The sequence below is a fragment of the Tasmannia lanceolata genome, unplaced genomic scaffold (genome assembly GCF_043159265.1).
Source record: "Tasmannia lanceolata isolate RefF3 unplaced genomic scaffold, GAP_Taslan_0.1 ptg000005l, whole genome shotgun sequence".
NCBI classification, from domain to species: domain Eukaryota; kingdom Viridiplantae; phylum Streptophyta; class Magnoliopsida; order Canellales; family Winteraceae; genus Tasmannia; species Tasmannia lanceolata.
In genome coordinates, this window is record NW_027518682.1 from 19,821,669 (window position 1) to 19,833,484 (window position 11,816).

At 36.8% G+C, this 11,816-nt stretch overlaps 1 long non-coding RNA gene and 1 other non-coding gene across 4 annotated transcripts; both read right to left on the minus strand.

Annotated features, from left to right (window-relative positions):
• Window positions 1–4,019: 4,019 nt before the first annotated feature.
• Window positions 4,020–4,097, minus strand: LOC143878051 (small nucleolar RNA snoR117). The gene has a single exon (XR_013250875.1). It is a non-coding gene; the product is annotated as a small nucleolar RNA snoR117 (small nucleolar RNA).
• Window positions 4,098–6,438: 2,341 nt separating this feature from the next.
• Window positions 6,439–10,959, minus strand: LOC143877868 (uncharacterized). Of its 3 annotated transcripts, XR_013250820.1 has the most exons (4): window positions 10,800–10,959; window positions 10,160–10,348; window positions 9,990–10,028; window positions 6,439–7,452 (listed from the first exon to the last, which is right to left on the minus strand). It is a non-coding gene; the product is annotated as an uncharacterized LOC143877868 (long non-coding RNA). The 3 variants fall into 3 exon arrangements; XR_013250818.1 differs by having other exon boundaries at window positions 10,160–10,823; XR_013250819.1 differs by having other exon boundaries at window positions 6,439–9,902; window positions 10,160–10,823.
• Between the last annotated feature and the right edge of the window lie 857 nt (window positions 10,960–11,816).

An 11,816-nucleotide genomic window follows, 5' to 3' on the forward strand; every position in this document is an offset into this window, starting at 1 on the left:
GAAAGTTGAGGTTATAAGGCTTTCAAAGGTTATAAAGCTTGAATGCTCAACCACCACTACATTCCCATCTTTCTTGGGACTTGAAGTTGTTAGCTCTAAGAGTGGAATCTACTTGTCATAGCGCAATTATGTCCTTGAAATTTTAGGACACTGGATTTCTTGCCTTGGGGCAAAAATCCTTCAATCTGAAACGATTAAGTATGTCGTTCACGGTACATAAAATATTCAGCCAGAGCCGCTCCTGTATAAGGTGCGAGGTATTGTAATGTTGCAGGCGAATCCGCCGTTAGGGCTACCACAATAGTGTATTCTATCGCCCCTCGTTCTTGGAAAGTAGTCACTAACTGAGCCACAGAAGATGCTTTTTGACCAATAGCTACATAAACACATATTACATTTTGCCCTTTTTGATTGAGAATAGTATCTGTGGCTACTACTGTTTTCCCGGTCTATCTGTCCCCAATAATTAATTCTCACTGACCGCGTCCTATAGGGATCATCGAATCAATAGCAATAAGCCCCGTTTGAAGAGGCTCATATACGGAACGTCTCGAAATAATACTCGGAGCGGGAGATTCAATTAACCGAGATTCAAAAGCTAAAATTTCACCTCTCCCATCAATAGGTTTAGCCAAAGCATTTATAACACGACCCAAATAAGCCTCGCTCACTGGTATCTGAGCAATTCTTCATGTTGCTTTTACAGAACTTCCCTCTTGTATCATCAAACCGTCACCCATTAATACAACACCAACATTATTTGATTCCAAATTCAGAGCAATGCCTACGGTACCCTCTTCAAATTCTACTAATTCCCCTGCCATTACTTGATCAAGACCATGGATACAGGCAATACTGTCGCCTACTTGAAGTACGGTGCCGGTATTCACAATCGTGACTTCTCTATTATATTGTTCAATACGTTCACGGTTAATATTACTAATTTCGTCGACTCGAAGGGTTACCATTAGTCTCTTAATTCTTTTTCAGAAGCAAAGCGAGAAAAAAATAATAATGCCTACAGTGGAAGGGCTAATCAGTTCTTTCTTTCATGGCCCCGAGCATGCCAATATTTGCACTGATGGTGCGTAAATGTTACTCACTGTTCAAACAACTATTCAAAGTTCCTAGAGCTCCTTGTAAGGCTTGCTGGAACACTCGTTGTCGTACCTGATTAATTGCTCGTTGTTCTTCAAAACTAATGGTTTCATTTTTGAAATTTTCTAATCGTTTCAAATTATTATAAGTAGCATTAATCAAATTCTCTTTTTCTCGTTCTATCTCAGAGTATCCATTCACTCTAAACTCATCTGCTTCCATTTCCACTTTCCGTAAGCAAGCCCGGGCTTCCACGTAGTTCTTCTGAATTTCAAATAGTACTAAAGATCCTCTGTTTTCGATTATCTAATAAATCACTTAATGAAAGTAGATTATCTTCCCATTCATTTCACAACTAAACTTCCATGATCTCTTCCCGAACCAAACATGAATCTTTCAATTCATTTGGCTCTCACGCTCAGATACTTAATGGGCATTCCCATATCTTTTAATGTAATGAGCTTGCCCTCTCTTCTCTGTTCGTATTCCACGGTATCGAAACTGATACAAGATCAGAACAGAATATTCGGAGGACTCTTCCGACCAGACAAAAAATCTGTAATTGTTAGCAAAGTTGTTTATTTTTATTTTTATTTTTTATTTTATGAATTTTATCTTCTTCAAATCCAAAGAATTCTTCTTATTTTATACACAGGCCGTCGATTTAGAGTTGGATACAAAAAGGGGGCGAGGCACCCATTTGTTTTTTTTTTCATTTTTCAATAAATGGTTCAAATCATTTTATTGATATGAATGTTCTATATCAGATAAATTGCCAACTATTCTATTCATTTTTAAACCATATCCGTACTAACGTAGTGGTAGAAAGAGTACCATGTTGTGCCTGAACTTCAAACGGTTTAGCTTAACCATGTTAATGATCCCACATTATTGGTTGATAGAGAATCAAAGTCGATTTACCAATGAGTCACGAAATGCTATGGTTCTTACATATGATTTCTGAATTTATTCAGAAGTAATTCGTTGAAATCATGCACCTTTCTTTCCTAGCTATAACTTTCCTATTTATAAATAAATAAGTAAATAAGTGCAGCCGGTTGGATCGAGCCTATTCTTGAAATACACAACTCGCACACTCCCTTTCCAAAAAAAAGATCAATACACCAAGCACAAAACTTAGATTTATTGGATTTGTTGCTAAAATATCGGTATTAAGCCCAAAACTCCCGGCGTATGACTAGTGACCCAAGAAAACAAAAGAACCGGTTACGTTTTTCATATGCTCTCCTCTTATAGATAGGACTAACAAAATTAATTGAACAGAGTTTTCTTTATTGTATAATTTCGCCCCTCTTTTGATTGATTTCTTTTTATTTATTTACTTATTTATAAATATGAATAGATTCATTTCATTTTGAAATTTCATTTATTCTTTATTATTATTTCAACTGAAGTTCCCAATCCAATAAAACACTTATTAATATGAGGTCCCGGGTCTCATGCCAATTGCGAAATACCTTGTTTGTTACGACGCTTCCTAAAAATGGGAAAAAAAAAAAGGATTTCCATTAAGGATGGAAAGGAAGAAAGCGAGTGGATCTACTAATTCCTCATCCTCAAATCAGCCTTTTCCCTTGGGGGGGGGGGGGGGGGGGGGGGGGTATTGTCTCAACGAATAAGTGGTTGTAGGAGTAAAGCAAGCGGCAAGTTCAAGGCAATCAATTAAGAAAAAAATAAGTCGTATTTTTCACATTTATTGGATTAAACAAAACGATTCGCAAATAAAAGTGCTAATGCCACCACCAGTCCGTAAATTGTTAAAGCTTCCATAAAAGCCAGACTAAGCAATAAAGTACCTCGTATTTTACCCTCTGCTTCTGGTTGTCTCGCAATATCTTCTACAGCTTGGCCCGCAGCAGTACCTTGACCAACTCCAAGCCCTACGGCCAATCCAGCAGCAATAACGGAAGCGGCAGAAATCAGTTGAGGTGTGCACACTCGGAAGCCATTCTCCTCCACATGCTTAGTTCCCATTTTGTTGCCCCAAGTCTGACTTGAGTGTCGAATGGTCAGACACACCCCCTCCACATGCTTAGTTCCCATTTTGTTGCCCCAAGTCTGACTTGAGTGTCGAATGGTCAGACACACCCGGAAGCCTCTTGTCTGTGAGCATCCAGGTCCACAGTCAACCGACCCCACTTCCGCCAAAGCCGTACCAGAGTGGGACCCATTTGCACTCGGCCAGATTTGAGCAGCAACACAGATTAAGGCTCCACACTTTGTTTCCAATGAAGCACCTCCTTGTTCCAACGATTCCACGACATCCTCCTAATTTTTAAGAAGACGCTAACAAAACATAAACTCTACAAAGGCATTTGACTTCAGGCTGCTTGCAAAATATATCAGGAAAATTGTATGCCCGACCAAATATATCAAGAAAATATAAGATTCTATGCCGGATCTCATTTGGGGTTCGGCAGAGTAATACTCGAACATGAGTTTAATACTCTTGCCAGATTAATACGTACTACACTTCCTTTCAAACGATAAACCTTCATTCCCCAATCATTCCAACATATCCTTCATAATTTTTGCCAAGCATGTCCACTAACATAAACACCAACTCAAAAGAGGCATCAAGAATGTAATGTTGCATGTAAACCATATCAAGAAAATTGCAAAAATACATGCCAACAAAGTGTAGAAGCAAAAACAATATTGAAATAGTTCAACAGAGAATAGTCGTTAAGTCTTTGGCTCAATACAAATTTAAAGAAAAGCTAACCCACGATAAAATAATTTTAAAATGGCACATGATAACACAAAACAGGAAGTAATGGACTGAATTTGAACTAAAATTCAGTGCTGCTGCCCAACACAGCACACCCATAAAATGTTTACAACAATCAATACAAAAGAGTGAGAAAACAGAAGGAAGAAAGAAAAAAGATAGAAAGGGACAGCCTCAGAAAGCTTGTTTGATGACATCAGAGACGGTTACATCTCAGATGGTACGGACAATTCTAACATCATAGGCCATGAGGATCCAATGATTCCTCAAATTTATTTATATAGGAAGCACATGATCATTTGGGATTTGCTAGGAACTATCGCAGAAAGGCATTTCAGGGCTGGCTGTTGCATGTGAGAGCAGCCAGATGAATTAAATGAAAGAAAAAATCTGCTGAAAAGTGAGCCTGTGTGGCTTCTCCCACATGCGACAGACAGGCATAAAATGCCTTTCTACGATGGTCAGTCCCTAGCAAATTATGGAGAACAACAGCAATTGCTGAAAAAGATGGAAAGCATTCCGGCGAAAGGGCTTAAGAAAATTCATATAATCCATTCCAACAATCCTTAAGCCCTATTCCTTGAATGCATAATACAAGAATCAATCTATTGAACTAGTTTTTGACCTCTTAAATAAATGGAGTACCTACTTAAATTCTGAAGCTCCATTCCTCAATTGCATAAATACAGGATTCTCGGCAAAGAATATCAAGGCTTGCTACAGAATTTAATTAGCTGAAAAAAAATTGATCACGGGCACACAAAAACATACTATAGAGTTTGTTCGCAAAGAGAAGCCTATTCTTCTATAGTTCTATCACCTCCTTTAACATACTCTGCTGGAAAGAAACAAAAGGAACTAGACCGAGGCGCTGTGTAAAATATATAACAGCATGTCAGAATTTTCGTCAATCTTGCTACCATCAGTGTAGAACGCCAAAGAAAAGCATGAGACTCTCATTTGCTATCTACTTGATTCATTAGATACCCCGACAAAAAAAAACTTCATGGATGTGAAATCAAAATAAATTATAAAACAAAGAATGTGTGCTAGCACATGAGAAAGCAAGAAAGAAAAAAAAATGAATCGGAAAACAAGCTAGCTAAAATTATCAGCATCTTATGGTATTTCTCACCACCTGGCATTACTTTTCAAACGAAAGTCAATAAAAATATGAAGGAATAAACATTCTGGGAAAGGCAGGAAGCCACACAAATGGAAAGAATAGGGTTTTGGAGAGAGAGAGAGAGAGAGAGAGAGAGAGAGAACCAAAATTTCATGTGGAAAAGTTCTACAAAAAGGCATCTTATGGTATTTCTACCACCCGGCATTTTTTTTAAAACCAAAGTCAATAAAAATACACAGGAATAAACATTCTGGGAAAGGCAGGAAGCCACACAAATGGAAAGAATAGGGTTTTGGAGAGAGACCAAAATTTCATGCAGAAGTCTTACAAAAAGGCAACTGGTTCGCACTACCATGTTTTGATAATTTCACTAGATCATCTTATCTTTTATTATTTAAACTGTCAAAAATTGAGTGAGTGCAAATATGAAAACTTGGTAGTGTGAATATCAGTAACCTATACAAATCAATAAGATTGGCAATAAGAGTAAGAGTTGAGGAAAATCCTTATTTACTAGGTAATGGATTACACATCAAATTACACCACCACCCTCTGTTTCAGAATCGAAAGTGTCTTCCCTGAATACTCTCCCCCCGTTGGTATGAAACAGAAACAGAAGCATATTAAGGCAACAAAATGCAAAAGCAGTACGTAATATATCATAGCAAATTCCAGAATAAGCACCAAAACCTTCTTAATACTATGTTCAGTGCTAAAAAATGATAAAGAAAACACATCAGAGACTTAAGCGGTTGCCTCCTATATTTAAATAGACATCCAAAAAAATGGGTACATGTGTCTAAAAAAATGAAATCAGATTTTTTTTACACAAAAAAACAAAGATACAAGAAAGCAAGGCTCAGACAGTACGAAACTTCAACAAGAAGTGAACTTGACTTTTCACCGTTTGATGGTATTTCTCACTGCTCATCATTGCCTCTGCATTATTTTACACAAGTAACCAAATAATAAATGAACAAATCTGAGAAAACGGTAGAAGAAACGACCTCAAAAAGCGAGAGCTAAAAAGTCGAAGAAGATCACAGATGTCACAAGATTTGAACAGTTCTGGCTGGTCTGTTCAAAATTGTACCAACACGGTTCCTATGTAAGAAAATCGCTGGAAGATCCAATAAAAAGAGTAAAAAACAAGGAAATGAGCAGAAAGAAACAACCTTAGAACAACTGCGTGTATAAACAACAAAGCAGTAGGGACAGATATATCACAGGCCGTTAGAGAAATTTATTAGGAATAAAACAGAGTAATTATTTTAAAAAAAATGGAACTACAATTGGAAAAATGAGAAAATTACAAATAGAAATTGCAGGCATTTTGGAGAGAGAATGGAACAACAAGCACTATTAACAGAGGTTTACATAAATGGTGAGAATGTATCTTGGATGAAACTGAAAAAAAAACATAATGCTTGGGAGGATGGGAAAGATGAAATTACCGAAACAATGCTCTACAGAAATGTTGAGGTGTTCATTTTTGGGGGGAAGTGTGGATGTAGTAGTTAAATACCATAAATACCCAAGATTGTATATGTACAAGATGGGCCAGATTAATCATACAAATATACCCAAGATTGTATATGCATTCTTTCCTACTGTGGAAAACAAAAAATAGCTGATAGTATCAAAAACAATAAAATATAACTGAATTCAACTTTTCAGCATTTAATGGAAATTCCGGATGCTTGTCAGTGCTCACCATTGTATTATGGCGTTCTTTCCTAGGGGAGGTGAGGTCTCTTTAATTATTCAAGTAATCACAAACTATAATAGTATGAAACAAAGGAAATCTGTCTGGGCATCTGAATGCAAGAGCCGCGTGGAAAAATATACCACGACAAATGCCAGAATTTCAACCCAATTTCACTATTGGCAACGTACAGCACTACATACGCTATCAGGAAAGCGCATTAGAGACTCTAATTTGTTGCCTCGGTGCTTCAATAGTTATCAAAAAATACAGCCACAAGGCTGGTTTTCGGGTCGGGTTGGGACAGGGAGGTGTGGAAGTTGAGGCAGCAGTATAAAGTAGCCTCGAGCACCAATCTGCATGCACAGGGCACAGATGCACGTGCGGATTGATGGAACAACCCCCCAGACCAAAGAAACAAGAACATCCCTCGAGATAACTCTCATGGTGCCTCAAGCAGATGCCAGGTCATCAAACGGCTCTTCAACCCCAACGAAGGTTCCAAGTCACAGCCTATTGGGGCTAGGGAGTTGAAGAATATCACAAGAAGCCAACCCCTTAAGCTGTGTTGGCATCCAACTAACCTGTACAGGGAGTGCCCACCAAAGATAATGTAGCTGTTATACTTTGAGAACGTAATGAGACAAGGTCAGCTTTTTAATACCAACTGCGGCCTCGAGAAACTTGTGAGGGGCTCCCTTTTCTCCAAAGGCTCCATCTACCGTCTTCACAAACTCTAATAGTATGAAACAAAAGGAAATCCGTGGGGATCTGAATGCAAAAGCCATGTGGAAAAATATATTATGAGAAATCTGTATGGGTATCTGAATGCAAAAGCCATGTGGAAAAATAAATCATGACAAATGCCAGAATTTCTGCCCAATCTCTCTATTGGCAACGTACAGCACTAACGACGCTATAAAGAAAGCGCATTAGAGACTCTAATTTGTTGCCTTCTTTTTCCAAAAGACATTAAAAAATAAAGGTCTAAAAAAAACATAAAGGTTTTAAAAAAAATAAACATAAAGGCTTCAAGAACATAACCATACATGCATTTGCCGATATTAAGGAAAACAAGAGAAAATGGCAAAAATGGCTTCCACGTTGTTCAAAACATTCACAATTCCAATAAAGGAACCCATTCCATATTATTGAGAAAAAATTAAAAAAATGGCTCTCATGTTGTTGTAAAAGACCAACACTCAAAAGTTCCAACAAATAAACCTAGTCTCTATTATGATAGTTATTAAACAATGAAACTCCAATAAAGAAACCTAGTCATCCCTACCTTCTTCACAAACACTACTACTACTACAAAACGAAAGGAGCTCTCTCAGGATATCCAATCGCAAAAGCCACATATATAGAAAATATAAAAAAAATGCAAGAAAATCTACCCAGCTTACTATGGGCATCGTACAGCACCAAAACTGTCAAGAAATCACATTAGAGGTTCTAATTTGTTAACTCATAGCTTCAATAGCATACAAAAAATACATAAAATAAACACTATATAACACAGACTATAGAAAATTAAAGGAAAGAAGGCACAGTAAGCAAAACAATAAATAAACCCTTCAAGAAACTTGGTTTATGCATCTGAATGCAAAATTGCATGGACCTTATACCATGAAAATGCTTGAATCTTAACCCAAGTCAACGCATGATATTAAAAACACAATCAAGAAAAAAAAAAAAACACATAGACAAATGTTCAACAGACAAAAAAATTAAAATGCACATTTAAATAATAGGATCAAAGAAAATAAGAGATAAAGTTCTGGGCACATGCTGCTGTAACATAATATAATTGAAAAAACTCACATTTAAATTATGGGATGAAGGAAAGAATAATAACTGAAAAACATTAAAAAAACACATTTAAATAATAGGATCATAGAAAATAAGAGAGAAATAGCCCAAGCTTTAATATCAATATTAAAAATTATGTCTGGGCATCTGATCGCATAAATCGTATGTAAAATGTTTTACGAGAAACGCAAGAGAATCCACCCATCTTGCTATCGGCAACGTACAGCACCAAAAACGCTACCAAGAAAGCGCATTAGAGACTCTAATTTGTTGCCTCAGCTTCAATTGACATACCAAAAACATATTAAACAAAAAATAACATGATTTAATTAAAATATAGAAAAAACAAATCACCAATGATGTTCTAAACACTAAAAAATCCATTCAAGGGGCATTGTTGAGGCTTTGGAATGCAAAAGCAGGGTGCAAATTATGCCATGGCAAATGCCAGAATCCCAACACAATGTTGCTATTGGCAGCAAACAGCACTAAACACGCTATGAAGAAAACACGCAAGGTGCAAGTGCTTCACGTACACAAATCAATAAAAGGAACATATATATATATAACAGAGATAAAATAAAAAGGGTATTGCTAACGAGTGCCCTAAGGGCACTTGTTAAGGTGCATAGGAAATGATAGTTTACACATCTTTTGATAATAGAGTCACAGAAAATGAGTATTTTTATCAAAGTGTGTAAAATGATTGGAAAATATCATTCCCAGTGCACCTTAACGAGGCACTCGTTAGCAAAACCCAAAGAAAAAATAGAGAAACAATGGTCAGACAGTAATTGGAAACATAAAAAAAATGGTCATTCCAAAGCATATGTTGGATAATCTTCATATTTAAAAATCGAACCTCCAATTGCACTTTCCTTTGATGGAAAATTGGAAAATAATCAAATGAAGGCCTTCAAAAGATCTCTAATTCTATAACATTAACAAAATAAATAATTCAAACTACAAAATATCTACTAGCAACTCTAGGAATAAAAAATCCAAGGGGCCTGCCCCATTCATGATTGCAATTAGTAGTAGCATTCTCTCTTCTAACCACACTCAACCATTCTCGGTTCTACATAACGTCTCATATTAAGAACCCATGTTTTTATTCAACAACAAAAACACTATATGCATTTTGGATTCATGAAACATAAACCCTAAGTTATGCTGCAAATGAAGAGCAGTTTCAAATCCATAAAATAAGTCATCACAATGAGAATTCTTTTCAAGATATTCCAAATTGTGAACCAAAAGTCATCACCATGTCAGTATTCTTTTAGAAATGCTCAAAATCATGAACCAAAAATCCAAATCCAGTTAAAATATGAAAAATAAATACAAGCATAAAGATCCTCTCCAGATTTTGTGATCTGGGTGTGTTTAAGCCCAACAAAATAGAGTTCCTGCAATACAAAAGCCCATACAATTCTAAACAACGAAAAAATATACTACAGGAGAAATAGAAAAGGGGAGAGAGAAAAGATACCCACATTATCAACCTTCTCCTTCTGATGCCCTTTGCTCCATTTCTGTACACAAAAGCCTTAAAAGCCTAAACATCTATAGAAACCCTAATTCATACCCAAAATAAGCATTTAAATCCCTTCAACACTGGAAATAAAATAAAGAAAATGTCAGGAATATATTAATAAACTCTTACCAGTGCAGACTATGTTAATAAATAAGCTCTTCTTCCTTCTCTTTTCCTCTACATGATCATGGGAGAAGGAAGAAAAGCTTGTCATATTTGTTACATGTGTTTATATTTTCTTTCGCATGTAACAAATATCCACAGCTCTTCTTGCTCCTCTGTTCCTGCTCGCTGAAACGAAAGGATCGGAGTGCATATCTGAAGAGAAGAGGTGAATCTATTTAGATCTAGGGTTAATCTCGTCAATTCAAGAACAATATCCCAGATCTACCGTAATAGAGAAACTCTAACCCTAATCCCTGCATTTTGAGGGGAAAAAGGAAACGTATATAAAAAGAGAGAAGCTGCTCTTGCTAAAATAAGATATACAAAAGCAGGTCGAGAGAAAGATAGAAGAAAACTGCCATATAAATAGAAAATCTATAGAGGGACTCAGTTAAAACCCTAACTAAGCTGAAATGAAAGAATGACCGAAAAAAAAAACCATTAAAATGAAAGAAAAAGATCCTGAGCTGAAGAAAAGACATTAGAAACCAAAACGGATCGATTGAAATAGATTAAAGAAAGACATTGAAATGGAGGACTTGCAGAAACGTCCGAATACAATTTTGGGGAGGGGATTTCTAGGGTTTTGTATCAGATTCAAAACCTCACGAGAAGAAGAGCTGCTAGGGTTTCGTTTTTGGGAGAGCTCTTCACCTGTGCCCTCTATTTATAGGGTTTGAGAAAGCTAGGGTTTTGTCGCAAGGGATGTGCATTGCCTTTGAGGCTTTGACAGCTGGTTTAAAACGTCTACAATAAGAGTCGATTTCATCACAGCCATCCACTGGGAATATTTAAACGCGTTTCGTCGCTACAGAGGTGAAACCCTAAACAGCCTCTAAAATAAAGAGAGTAGTGCCATTATCAGAATCCGGGGCCGCGCATACCGTCCTATTACGAAAAGGCTAGTGATATTGGCACTATTATATTTCAATAATAGCACAAATCCGATTGTCTTTTCTGTTAAATGGGCTTGTGACAGCTTTTTGGGGATCTGTAATCGCTTTTATATTTTTTTTAACTAAGAAAAGACAAGATAATTTAGTGCAATTATCAAAACATGGTGGTGCAATTATAGCAACTTATAAAAAATGCCATGCCAAGCACCCCTCTTGGGAGACTTTTTTGGAGAGCGTGTGAGGTTTACGTGAACCGTCGATCAATAAGATCTCATTTATGATTTTGACAAGAAAAGCTAGAGATTTTATAGGTGTAAGCCCTTATAGACTACGACCACACTACAGGATGATCCAACACGTGCATGTGATGGGCCACAACGAAAATAGGCTGTGCCCAAAAAATCATTTCTAGGATGATCCTAGCCCTCCGATATATAGAGGTGTCCATAATGAGCAGTTCCTTTATAGGATCGGAGGGTTGGGCAGCCTATTTACGTTGTGGCCTATCACATGGACAGTTTGGATAATCCTAACCCTCCAATCAGAAAAACTAACCTACTGGTTTTTTAGTCTTTTATCTTGCCTAACCAATTTCACGGAAAGCGACTGGCTTTTGCATGTGAAAACAGCCAAGTCCGATGAATTAACGACTGGCTTTTGCATGTGAAAACTACCTTGAATTATTTTCCGAGGAATATTGGCTAACCCGATGGTTTAAAATAGGA